Source organism: Mya arenaria, chromosome 13 (genome assembly GCF_026914265.1).
Source record: "Mya arenaria isolate MELC-2E11 chromosome 13, ASM2691426v1".
Lineage (NCBI taxonomy): Eukaryota > Metazoa > Mollusca > Bivalvia > Myida > Myidae > Mya > Mya arenaria.
The window spans coordinates 422,523-435,194 of record NC_069134.1 but is presented as its reverse complement, the minus strand read 5'-3'; the positions used below and the strand labels follow the sequence as shown (position 1 = coordinate 435,194).

The 12,672-nt window shown below is 38.8% G+C and overlaps 1 protein-coding gene across 2 annotated transcripts in view; it reads right to left on the bottom strand.

Annotated features, from left to right (window-relative positions):
• LOC128213941 (coiled-coil and C2 domain-containing protein 1-like) overlaps positions 1-12,672 on the bottom strand; it is a 47,031-nt gene that overhangs the window by 20,432 nt on the left and 13,927 nt on the right. The window lies entirely within an intron of this gene.

The following is a 12,672-nucleotide window of genomic DNA, read 5'->3' as shown; positions in this document are numbered from 1 at the left end:
TAATTGCAGATTGCTATTATTTCTTAACTCTAAGTTTAAGCATTTTTACAAAATTCTGATTCCCATAACATTGTCGAAAATGGATCAAAATGGATCAAAATGGATCGGCCGATTATTTCCAACAATAGATTTTGATTTTAGACCAATTATCAATCCCAAATAGCCGAGTTTTTAAGTGGACAGGTTCTTCAGGCCCTTCTCTTGGATATTTTGAGAGTATCATGTTGTTTTTTTCAATGGTTGCTTCTGTATTTTTGTAGCAACTTTAATGGTTAACAAACATAAAACTCTATGATTTACTAAAATGTTTAGCAGTTATCAAATATGGTGTATATAAATCACTAATTGACTGCTTTGCTTCGATTTCCTGACATGCCATTAGCACCAATTTTTAACAATACTTAATCAGAGAGTCACTGTAAGTGTAAAACTAACATTACAGATAGTTAAGTGGGTCGAACAAAATAATATTTCTTTAGTTCTGAATATTCAACATCACTGATGTCAATCAAACATTTAATAGCGATAAAAAATACTTAGAGGGACTGACTCATAGATCGTATGTTCGAAATTTTGGAAAAATGGAGATATTTTACTTATTTTTATGAACAAACAGCAAATAGTAGATAGTTGATACATATTTGAACAGTTTTTGTAAATCCAAGATTTCAATTCAATTAAAAAATAATTCAATTTTCAATAGCATGCACATAAAGCTTTTCAACAAAATAGTGCATTTTCTGTCCAATTTTAAATAATGATATCTATTAGAGCTTAAATTTTTGTCCCAGTGATAACTTGACAAATAAATTTTTGAAACAAACATTCTGTTATCATTTCACAATTTTTTTTTTTTTCAATGGCTGACACTATAAAATATGAAAGAGTCTCTTTAAGCACATTGTTTTAACAGCATAATGGAGGCAATTGGTAATGTTTTAGCCTTACCAATATGGGATTATTATCATCATAACTTAACGAAGCTTAAGGTACATTGAACCTTTTCAGTTAATTGGAAATGCGAAATATGGCCATTGGGAAAATAGAAGATTAAAAATATCAGGAATTCAATGTCATCTATCTAATAAATGCATTAACTGGTTATCATAAGTCAAAATGTCAGTGGGAGAAAAAGGCTTTATCCAGCTGAACATAGGAGGAACTGTTTTTTGTGTACAAGCATCCTCAGTGAAGACTTTTCCCAGTAGCCTGCTCTCTCAACTCGATACAACACATTCTAGCTATAACAAAGCCAAGGACTGTTACTATTTTGACCAGGACCCTGTCAGTTTTCGGCACGTGCTGAACGCCTACCGCAATGGCGAGCTACATGTTACCAGAGACGTGTGTCCCCAGCAATTCCGACGTGACCTTGAGTTCTGGGGGCTGACCCTTGACCTCCTGGCCCCTTGCTGCTGGAAGTACTTCTATGAAACGATGGAAGATGTTGAGACTATCAGCAAGATACTGGCCACACTTTCACACCCAGCTCACAATCAAGTGGGAATCATCAATGAGAACAAATTGGGAAATACAGACAGAACCAACAACTGTGAAAAAGTGAAGTCAACATCCAAGCTGTACACATTTCTCGAGGAACCTACTTCCTCTTTAGGGGCGAAGGTAACAGCTCATTTTTGAGGACATACTATTCTACAAAATTAAATCTTTTCATGAATAAATTTATTCAAGATGCACTCTTACTCCCAAATCAGATTTACCACAATTAATACAAATGTTTTGATATACCAAAAGGGATGAATATATGTAGAAAACAATTATGCTTTTGAAGGATACTGAGTTTAATTTGAAAGAAAGGGGCAGAAAACACACAATCATTTAATATTTTTGTGTTTTTAGCTATTTAATACAAGGTTACAATCTTGTTATCAGTAATTAATATTTTCCATAAAAGCATTATGTAAGATAACTGTTTAATATAAATATTTTGTTCCCCAACTAAAATTCTGTCAAATGTAGTTCTCCAAATAATATTATGTTATTCTTTATATGTCAGATATTCTGCTACCTGTACATGGTTTTGGCTGTGGCAAGTATTTCCCTGGTGATCATTTCCCTCGAGCAGTGGGCACGTGTTGATTCATACATTGACCCCAAAACCATGTCTAACTACAGCATCTGGGACTTTAGTGAGCTGGAAATAGCTATTATAGCTCAAGCGAGTGGAGTGAGTGTGAAGGTCCTGTGGTTTTACCTATCCGATCCAGCTTTGTCAGTACTAGTCTTGGACTTGTCAATACTAACATTCTTTGTGATTGAAACTGTGCTCCATTTCTGCAGTTGTCCAGACAAGAAGTCATACTGGAGAAACACATACAACCTTGTCAAAATCACGCTCATACTGTCAACAGCTGTTACACTGGTATTTGAAATGAAGAAATCCCTGCTGAACTCAGATCTACGTTTTATTGCATACATTTTCTGCAAAAGTTTGTGCGTGATGCGACTGCTGCTGGTGTTTCGGCTAAGGAAGCTGTACAGGAGCCTGGACATTCTGCTTCTGTCAATGAGTAACAGTGTGAGAGAGCTGGCTCTGCTCCTGTTTGCATTCTCAGTGTGCATCATAATCTATGGGATCCTGATCAGTGCAGCAGAGGTCCAGAAGGACACATTTGACAACATCTTCAATGCCATGTGGTGGGCCCTCATCACCATGACAACCATCGGCTATGGTGACTACTTCCCGACAACCAGCATGGGGTACCTGGTCGGGGTTCTGTGTGCCATCAATGGCCTCATTGTCCTGGCCCTGCCCGTGGCAGCACTGGCTTCTAACTTTGCCAAGTTTTACACACATTACGGACACTTTGCCCGTATGGAAGCAGAAATAAACAACAAACCAAATATTGAGCCATCTCCAGGGTGCACAGTTGAAGATCTTGAAAACAAACCTGATTAGATTTACTTCACAGATTAATTATTGACATATGGGCATGTCCCTCTTTTGTTATAGAGAAATATATATACTAGGGATGCAAACGAATATTCGAATATTCGAATATTCGATCAAAAGAATGGTATTCGAATATTAAAATCGGTATTCGAATATTCGTTTATTTTTTACTTTTTTCTAAATTTTGTTCCATCTTGAACATTTATTTAACATTTATATTTAAAGATTAAAACGCTCTAATTTACCCTCGTTTCGTCAATACACCCACGCATGTCACCAATTATCGAGGCGCGAGCATCTAGACAATACACAGTGGCGCGTCAAGTGTCAATTAAGGCCCATCATCATGGCGAAATAAACAAATAATTTTACGTGTGCCGTCCCCTGCCAATTAGCGGCAATGCAATAAATAAAGTTGAGAGGGAATTGGAACCTATTTTAAACGATGGCAATTAAGGGTTCGTCATGTCAGCAATAACACAAAATATTTCTTTTGTATGTCAATTAAACTGAGCAATGTAGATAAAATCACACTGAATATAATGCGCATAAAATTTGATGTCCATTATTCCTTGTGAATAAGCTCTCTCGAACTGTTTGGAAATAAATATAACAAATACACGTAAACAAAATAATCGACAAAATGCCTGCTTCATCTGAAGTTTGGAATTATTTCACGCGGTCTGTAGACAAGAAAACAGTGTCGTGCAAGTTGTGCAGTGTTAGTCTTACGTACTTGGGAACTACCACAAATCTATGGAATCATGTGAAAGGAAAACATCCTAGTGCAAAAAATGAAAATGAGAGTAAGCAACAAACCATGAAAAAATTTACTGTGTCAGATCAATCAAAAGTGCTAAATTCTGAGGATATTACTAGGAAAATCGTGAACATGGTTGTGAAGGATTATCTACCTATCAGCATCGTCCAAGCGGCCGGGTTCAAGGAGCTCATGGCTTACGTGGCTCCCAGCTACACCGTGCCGTGTCGTACAACCATTCGCTCCAGGATCGTGGATCGCTACGATGAAGAACGAGCCGCCCTCGCCGAACGCCTCGAGACCGTCAACAGCGCTTCGATCACTACCGATACCTGGACGTCAAACGCCACAGACAGTTACCTCACAGTAACTGAGCACCACATCAACACAGACTGGTCGCTCCAGTCCAACGTGCTTATGACACGTGAGATGCCAGAACGACACACGGGGGAGAATCACGCCATTCGTCTTCAAGAGTGCGCGTCCGAGTTCGGAATAGCAGGCCGGGTCGATACATGCGTCCATGACAACGCCCGGAACATGGAACGGGCGGATGCTGACTCTGACTGGGATAGTCTTGGGTGCTTCGGCCACACACTACAGCTCGCCATCAAGCCAGCGCTAGCTCTCCCGGAGGTCAGCAAGGTGGTTACCAGGTGTCGTAAGCTGGTCGGGCACATCAAACACTCCACTACACTGACAGCCGAGATGCGGAAACGTCAGGGGACGTTGAAGGTGCCTGCTCACGAGCTGGTCCAAGATGTCGCCACCCGGTGGAACAGTACCCACGACATGCTCGCACGTCTGCATGAGCAACGCCGGGTGCTGTCCGACATCATGCTTGACCCACGGGTAACACGAAAGGCCGATCAGCACCTCGCCCTGCGGGACAGCGAGTGGACAGTGGTATCCGAGCTCAGTTCCGTCCTCAGCGCTCTGACCAAAACCACCAGCTACATGTCAACGGAGACGAGCGTATCGTGCAGTGAGATCTACCCAATCGTCGATGGGCTACTTACCAACACACTACTAGAGAGTGAGTCCGACTCAGCGATCATGAGGCAGGTGAAGGTGGCCATCGGAGCTGAACTGAGACGTCGCTTCCGCCCAGCTGAAGACAACACCGCTAGGTCAACACCGGTCCTAGCCGCTCTCCTGGACCCCCGGTACAAGGACTTGGATTTCCTGACCGTCGATCAGCGCCGGAAGACCGAGGACGTTCTTGAGGGCCGACTCGATGACGTGCTGCTCCGACTTCCTACCCGCGACGAGAGCGCCCTGACACCTTCAAAGCGCCCGCGCCTTAGCTTCATGGTTCCGAAGCCTAAGACCGTCAGTGACGAACTCCGGCGATACCTCCAGGAGCCCAGTGACGAGGAGGCGGATCCACTCATCTGGTGGAAGGCCAACGAGGGACGCTTCCCCCGTGTGGCCCACGTTGCGCGACAGGTGCTCGCCATCCCTGCAACTTCCGTGCCTTCTGAGAGGATATTTTCATGTGCCGGTGTGATTGTTAACAAACTGAGAAACCGACTTGCCAGTGAACTTGTAGACAAGATTATCTTTCTAAATAAGAATAAGGTGACCTGTGACATTGACGAATAAATAGCTTGGGTGATATCAAAGGGATTCTAAGACTAAGTTGGTAGTGAAACAAGCCAACATATGTGATGTATGTTATTTAAAGCAACTGTTTATTATTCTTGTTTATGAATTAAATTCAAAGTGTTTTGTGTAATATAGAATGTACATGTATATAATTTTGTTATCCTACTAATAATAGCATTATTATTTAAAATATTTCACAATATACTAGTTAAAATCCAAATATGTTGTTTTCTTTATCTTTATTGGTATAAAAACAAGTAACAAACGAAAGACGGGTACAAAATAATAACAAGTCGACGGAAACCAGACCGTTTGCAACGGTGAAGATGCCATGACCTTGACTTTTGATATATCGACGTAGTTTTTGTAATGAAACAATATGACATACTAGTATAATTCTAGATAACATATGCAAAGTTATTTTGAAATTGCACAATAAAGCCACTACACTTATTACAGACGACGTCATACAATCCGATATCAATAAAATTATTCGGCAAATGTCATACCGGAAGTCATTATTTGGAACACAAATGATCGACGCAATATAGAAGTTTTTAGACAATCTTGCCTGTGATCGAATATTCGAATATTCGATCAAAAGAATTACCGAATATTCGAATATCAATTTTGCCATTCGTTTGCATCCCTAATATATACATATGTGTTTATAAGTGAAATATTCATTGACATTTTTACTGCTACTAGAGCTATCACTGAATGTGATTAATATCCCCAAGAAGTATCTCCTTGAATGCCCTATGTCAGTGAGAAGAAGTCAATTAAGTTACAGTTAAGTCAATACCTCAAAACCATATAAAGTAATGGAGAAGTTAAAAAAATAGTATCAAAACAAGAGATGTTTGTCAAACATTGTGCCCCCCTGAGCGCCATGTTGTCAGGACTATATGGACAATTGAATGAAATATGCATGGACCGAAATGACAGCTGGTTTGTCACTGACATTTGATGCCATTGAGGCAGTTTTAAGATTATGACCAGTGTGAGGAAAGAGTGTGTTATGACCATGATCTTTGAATCATTGGAGTCATCAGCTGGTCACAAAAAAATCTAAATGTCAAGTTTGAGGGCCATGGATGCAGGCATTGACAAGTTATCACACAGACAAGATTTTTTCGTTCAAGGTCACTGTGACCTTTACCTTTGACCCGATGACCCCTAAAATCATAAGGGGTCATCTACAGATCAGACGCAACATCAAGTCAAGTTTGAGAGCCATGGGTGCAGGCATTGTCGAGTTATCACTCGAAACATTTTCGCATTCAAGGTCACTTAAAACTTGACCTTTTACTCAATGACTCCTAAAATCAATAAGGGTTATTTTCTGGCCAGGCCCAACTTCCATGTAATATTGCAATAAATTTCACCTAGTGTAAATATCATAATAAATTTCACCTTATTAACAACAAAGTAAGTATTTTAAGTTACACTGTTAGTAGCTGGGGGGGTATGTGATATACACCCCCAGTGGTTTCATACCATGCGAGAGCCGACTGTTTACATGAGTCAATGGTTACAAAATGGTGACTAAAAAACGGTTAACAAGCACAACACAAGTGACGAATCTCTCAAAAATGGTTAAAATTAAATTCAGAGGAGACGCTTCGATGCAACAAGAAATCTGCAAATGTGCTGAGGAGTTACCTTCAAGAAATTGTTAAAAAATAAGTGTTAAAAACAGTTAACTGTAGTTGTTTTTCTTATTATTACATTTATTGACTGTGATACATCTTTCTTGTGCAGTTATAATTTAATGTAACCTTACTGAGAAAACTATATTTACATTGTTTTTGTATTTATTCCAAATAAACTTGATTACATAAACTTTTTGTATTTCTTAAAATATAATTTTGAGACAATATTTAAGCATCATTGAATATTTTCATAACAAATACATTATATCTTAATATAATCTTATTATTAAAGGTACTCGGTGAGATATATTTGTTACACTGCTAGTAGCTTGGGGGGTATGTGATATACACCCCCAGTGGTTTCATACCATGCGAGAGCGAAGGGTAACTAATATTACATTACTTCACAAAGTTGCATTTGATTTCTCCCTAGAAAACAAGGGCAAGTTCTACTGCCTGAAGTATGCTTGTTTAAAGAACAATACTCTGATGAAAAAATACCAGTTTACAACAGACCTGGTTGAATAGCTAACATAAACATAACTTAATGGAGATTATTGTTCAATATGACATTGATGCCAGTTATGAATCTACCAAACAAAACATAAACTATAATAATAGCCTGAAAGCCTGACAGAAAATCTAATGACATTTGTAGTGACAATGTAATTCAATTCCGCCTCAGAACATTTGACATCAAAGTAAATATATGAAATGGCCAGGGAAATATCTATCTAACATCCAATAGTATTTCACTTAAATATTTACAGAACATTAATAATTAAAAGTTTAAAAGCAGCCATTAAGTTAATGGGTATAAATGGATCGAGGCAATCATGTCAGGGACCAAGTCTAGATTCTTAGTACTTAAAATATCTGGATTATGAATAACAACTTTCCTTCACCATTAGGAATGAGGTTACCTTTAGCCTGAGTAGGGTTCCAATTTTTAAAGTAATATTATAAAGATCTGATGAAGAAACTTGGAAAATACATCATAAATAAAATACAGAAAAAGATCATGAAGGACAACTTATATTTCATTCGCTTTTGTTAAGTATAAGACAGAGAACAGAAAGTGGTAATGTCTGGCTCAGTAAAACTGAACGTGGGTGGAACAGTGTTCCAGGTAGAGAGGTCAACACTGAACGTGATACCAGGCAGTCTTCTCTCCAGCCTTGACAACATACAGTCACGCTATGAAAAGACCACAGACTGCTACTATTTTGACAGGGACCCAGTCAGTTTCTGTCATGTGCTGAATGCCTACCGCGATGGGGAGTTACATGTTACCAGAGACGTGTGTCCCCAGCAATTCCGACGTGATCTTGAGTTCTGGGGGCTGACCCTTGACCTTCTAGCCCCTTGCTGCTGGAAGTATTTCTATGAAGCGATGGAAGATGTTGATACCCTAACTTCCATAATGGACAGGTTGAAACACCACAAGTCTATGTCGAGGGTTGCAAATACGCAGACAAACCAACTGACACAGGACAAACCAGATGGGGGACTTACTGACCCAAACAATTTTTCCTTCAAACTCTGGATGTTCCTGGAGGAGCCAACATCATCATTAGCAGCAAAGGTATGTTACCAGACTCAATAGACTGTCACAATACCAATCATTTCATATCTTTCATATTTACAGATGAAAACAGATTGAAATTCCCAATCCTGATTTATTTTTTTTGAGTTTGAGGGATATGCAAAGTGTTAAGAAGCCTGTCCCCTCTTGAGGTTATTTTCAAAGATGTTTGTATCCATGAACAGGTACTTTATTTCAATATTTAAAACGCAAATGTCCAGTAAAAACAAACTTAACATATGTACAATAGTCTAAGCTTAAACTTTTTATCATCCATGCATTTAGTGTGGCTTTATCATTAAAAATTTCTACTGTCTACTATATAAGAAAATAAAAAATATGGACAATCAGAAAACCTTTTTTCAGCTTACAGTCACACTGACCTTGACCTTTGACCCACTGACCTCAAAATCAATAGGGTTCATCTGCTGGTCATGACCAATAAGCCTACCTAGTATGAGGTCTCTGGGTCAAAGCGTTCTCAAGTTATTGATCGGAAACCGTTTTTCATGTTAAGGTCACACTGACCTTGACCTTTGACCCACTGACCTCAAAATCAATAGGGTTCATCTGCTGGTCATGACCAATACACCTACCAAGTATGAGGTTCCTGGGTCAAAGCGTTCTCAAGTTATTGATCGGAAACCGTTTTTCATGTAAAGGTCACACTGACCTTGACCTTTGACCCACTGACCTCAAAATCAATAGGGTTCATCTGCTGGTCATGACCAATAAGCCTACCTAGTATGAGGTCCCTGGGTCAAAGCGTTCTCAAGTTATTGATCGGAAACCGTTTTTCATGTTAAGGTCACACTGACCTTGACCTTTGACCCACTGACCTCAAAATCAATAGGGTTCATCTGCTGGTCATGACCAATACACCTACCAAGTATGAGGTTCCTGGGTCAAAGCGTTCTCAAGTTATTGATCGGAAACCGTTTTTCATGTAAAGGTCACACTGACCTTGACCTTTGACCCACTGACCTCAAAATCAATAGGGTTCATCTGCTGGTGATGACCAATACACATACCAAGTATGAGGTCCCTCGGTCAAAGCGTTCTCAAGTTATTGATCGGAAACCATTTGGTATTCCGACCGACCGACCGACAGACAGACAGACCGACCGACCGACCGACCGACATGTGCAAAACAATATACCCCACTTTTTTCAAAAGGGGGCATAACAAGAGATGTTTGCCCCTAATTTAAAAAGGGGTCATCTACTGGTAAAGCCCAACCCCCTTATCAAGTTTGAAGGCCATGGGTGCAGGCATTGTCGAGTTATTACTTGTTCAACTTTTTCGCATTCAAGGTCACTGTGACCTTGACCTATGATCTGATGACTTCTTAAATCAATTGAGGTCATCTACAGGTTATACCCAGCCTACATGTCAAGTTTGATGATTGAAGGTACAAACAGTGTAGAGATAACACTCAGAGAAGCTTTGTTAACCTTTTCGCATCACTGTGACCTTGACCTTTGGCCCAATGACTCCTAAAATCAATAGGGGTCATCTACTGGTCAGATCCAACCTTCATGTCAGGTTTGATGACCATAGGTCCAGAAATTGTCGAGTTTGTGTTCAAGGTCACAGTGACCTTGACCTTTGACCCAATGACCCTTAAAATCAATAGAAGCCATCTACTGGTCAGGCCCATTTGAGGGCCATGAGTGCAGGCATTGTCAAGTTATCACTTGGACAACCCTTTAGCATTCAAGGTCACTGAGACCTTTGACCTGATGACCCCTTAAATCAAAGGTCATCTACTGGTCAGGCCCAGCCTCCATGACAAGTTTGATGATCATACATCTAGGCATTGTTGAGTTATCATTTGGACAAGCTTTGCCAACCTTTTACCATCAAAGGTCACTATGACCTTGACCTTGGACCCGATGACCGCTAAGATCAATAGGGGTCATCTACTGGTCAGGCCTAGCCTCCATATCAAGTTTAATGACCATCTGTCCAGGAATTGTTGAGTTATCACTTGGACAAGCTTTTGTCTACCAACGGACAGACCTACCGACCGACATGTGCAAAGCAATATACCCCTCTTTTTTAAAGGGGGGCATAAAAATGTGTAAATAAAATATTCATTGTATTTTGCAGATTTTCTGTTTCGTATATATTGCCCTTGCAATTGTAAGCACGATGATCGTCATCATTTGGAATCAAGAATGGGCCAGAGTGGATGCCTACCTTGACACGCCTCTTTCATCTGACCAGAGCTACTTTGACTGGAATGAAACAGTCATACAGTACATTTCAGAACTCTATGATACTAATAAGATGGGCATAATGTTTGCAATGACAGATCCACATATCGTGTTACTGATACTGGATCTTGGGATTTTCACCTTCTTTATTATTGAGACTGCGCTCCATTTCCTTGTTTGTCCATGTAAAAGGCGATATTTACATTACCCATACAATGTTGTTAGGGTTGCATTAATTGTGTTTACACTAATTGCCACTGTGTTTGAAATGAAAAAATCTATGATCACCACACATGAACAAGTGAAATTCTACATTGTCTGTAAAAGCATGAGTGCTGTTAGGCTGTTACTCATTTTCCGTCTACGAAAGCTCTATCGTGGCTTTGACATCATGCTTCTCTCCCTTGAAAGCAGCTTTAGGGAGTTTGTATTGCTTCTGTTTGCCTTTATTGTCTGCATCATCATATATGGCATTATGCTGTTTGCTGCCGAAGCAGAAAAAGATAACTTTCAAAATGTTTTCACTGCAATGTGGTGGGCCCTGATCACCATGACAACCATAGGTTACGGAGACTATTACCCAACAACAGCCCTTGGGTACTGTGTGGGCGCTGTCTGTGCTATCAATGGCCTTATTGTACTGGCTTTGCCCATAGCCGCCCTAGCTTCAAACTTCTCCAACTTCTACAGCCATCACAGCAACATGCAGAAACATGAGAATGAGATCAATATGCAGATGACAAACAAAATGACTGTCGATTCCGTGGAGAGTTTACAGACGACAAAGGGAGACAATCAACACAAACACTGAAATTTGTTGCAAATTCTTACTGTGCTTGTATACTGCTTTCAGTATTGTACACTCAGAAAAAGTACGCTCATGCCTCTAAATGTAATATTTTTATGTTGTCTGAAAAAATGAATTTAAAGGCACAATGTTTATTTGTTGTTTAGTGTAAGTTTAAATGATAGATTTCAACACTGTTATTATTTCTATGTTTGTTTTATAGTGATTAAAAATTAGGCCACAGTTTATTGATGTCTTGGTCATCAGATTAATTTCAGAAAAAAAACACCTGAAAAAGATTATTTTGCATTTTTTCTTGGCACACTCGCAAAGTAATTTAAAAAATTAATGCGCTTGATCTACTGACCAAGACATCAATTTGGTGTGGCCTTATATTATTTTTGCATGGATTACATTTTTGAATCCCACCATGATGATGCTATTATTCTGCTATGATATGATAAAGGAAGGTAATAAAACATAAACTTACAGGGATTATATAGCAATTTTATTCATTTTTTCTTAAATATTAACATAATGTCTGTATCAAAAAAGGTCTTGGTGAAAACTTGTTGCAATGAAGGCTATGATAAAAGTCAATATTAAATAATGGCAGCCTGAGTTATAGTCTAATACATAAAAATATCACCATTCTATTATAACAGGTTGTTTAAACCACTTCCTTTCATATGGGACATTCTCTGCTTTACCCAGTTTGTATGTTTATATAATTGTCTATATTCACATATAAAGTAATATGTAACAGGTTAAATCAGACTTCTTGAGCTCTTCTATATAGATTTACCATGTGACTTGATAGGGAATAAATTCAACCAAAATGGAGCCTAAAAACATTATTATTCCTCTTTGTAATGTAGCTTGATAGATTTAAATATTACCTTTAAATATATTTAAAAAAAAAATAATTTATACCTCCGAAATGTAGAAAATGATCACAGACCATTGCTAAGGCAACAAGAACTGAGGCTGTTCAAATAAAAAAACTTTTTGCTTTAAAGGTAAGGCTAAAAAAATATTACCACGAACTTTACCACATTTCTTTTCAATCATCCACAAAGTTCTAACTTGACATATAACAAATGATGCATTTAGTATTGAAATATAATGTCTATTTCCTTTTGCG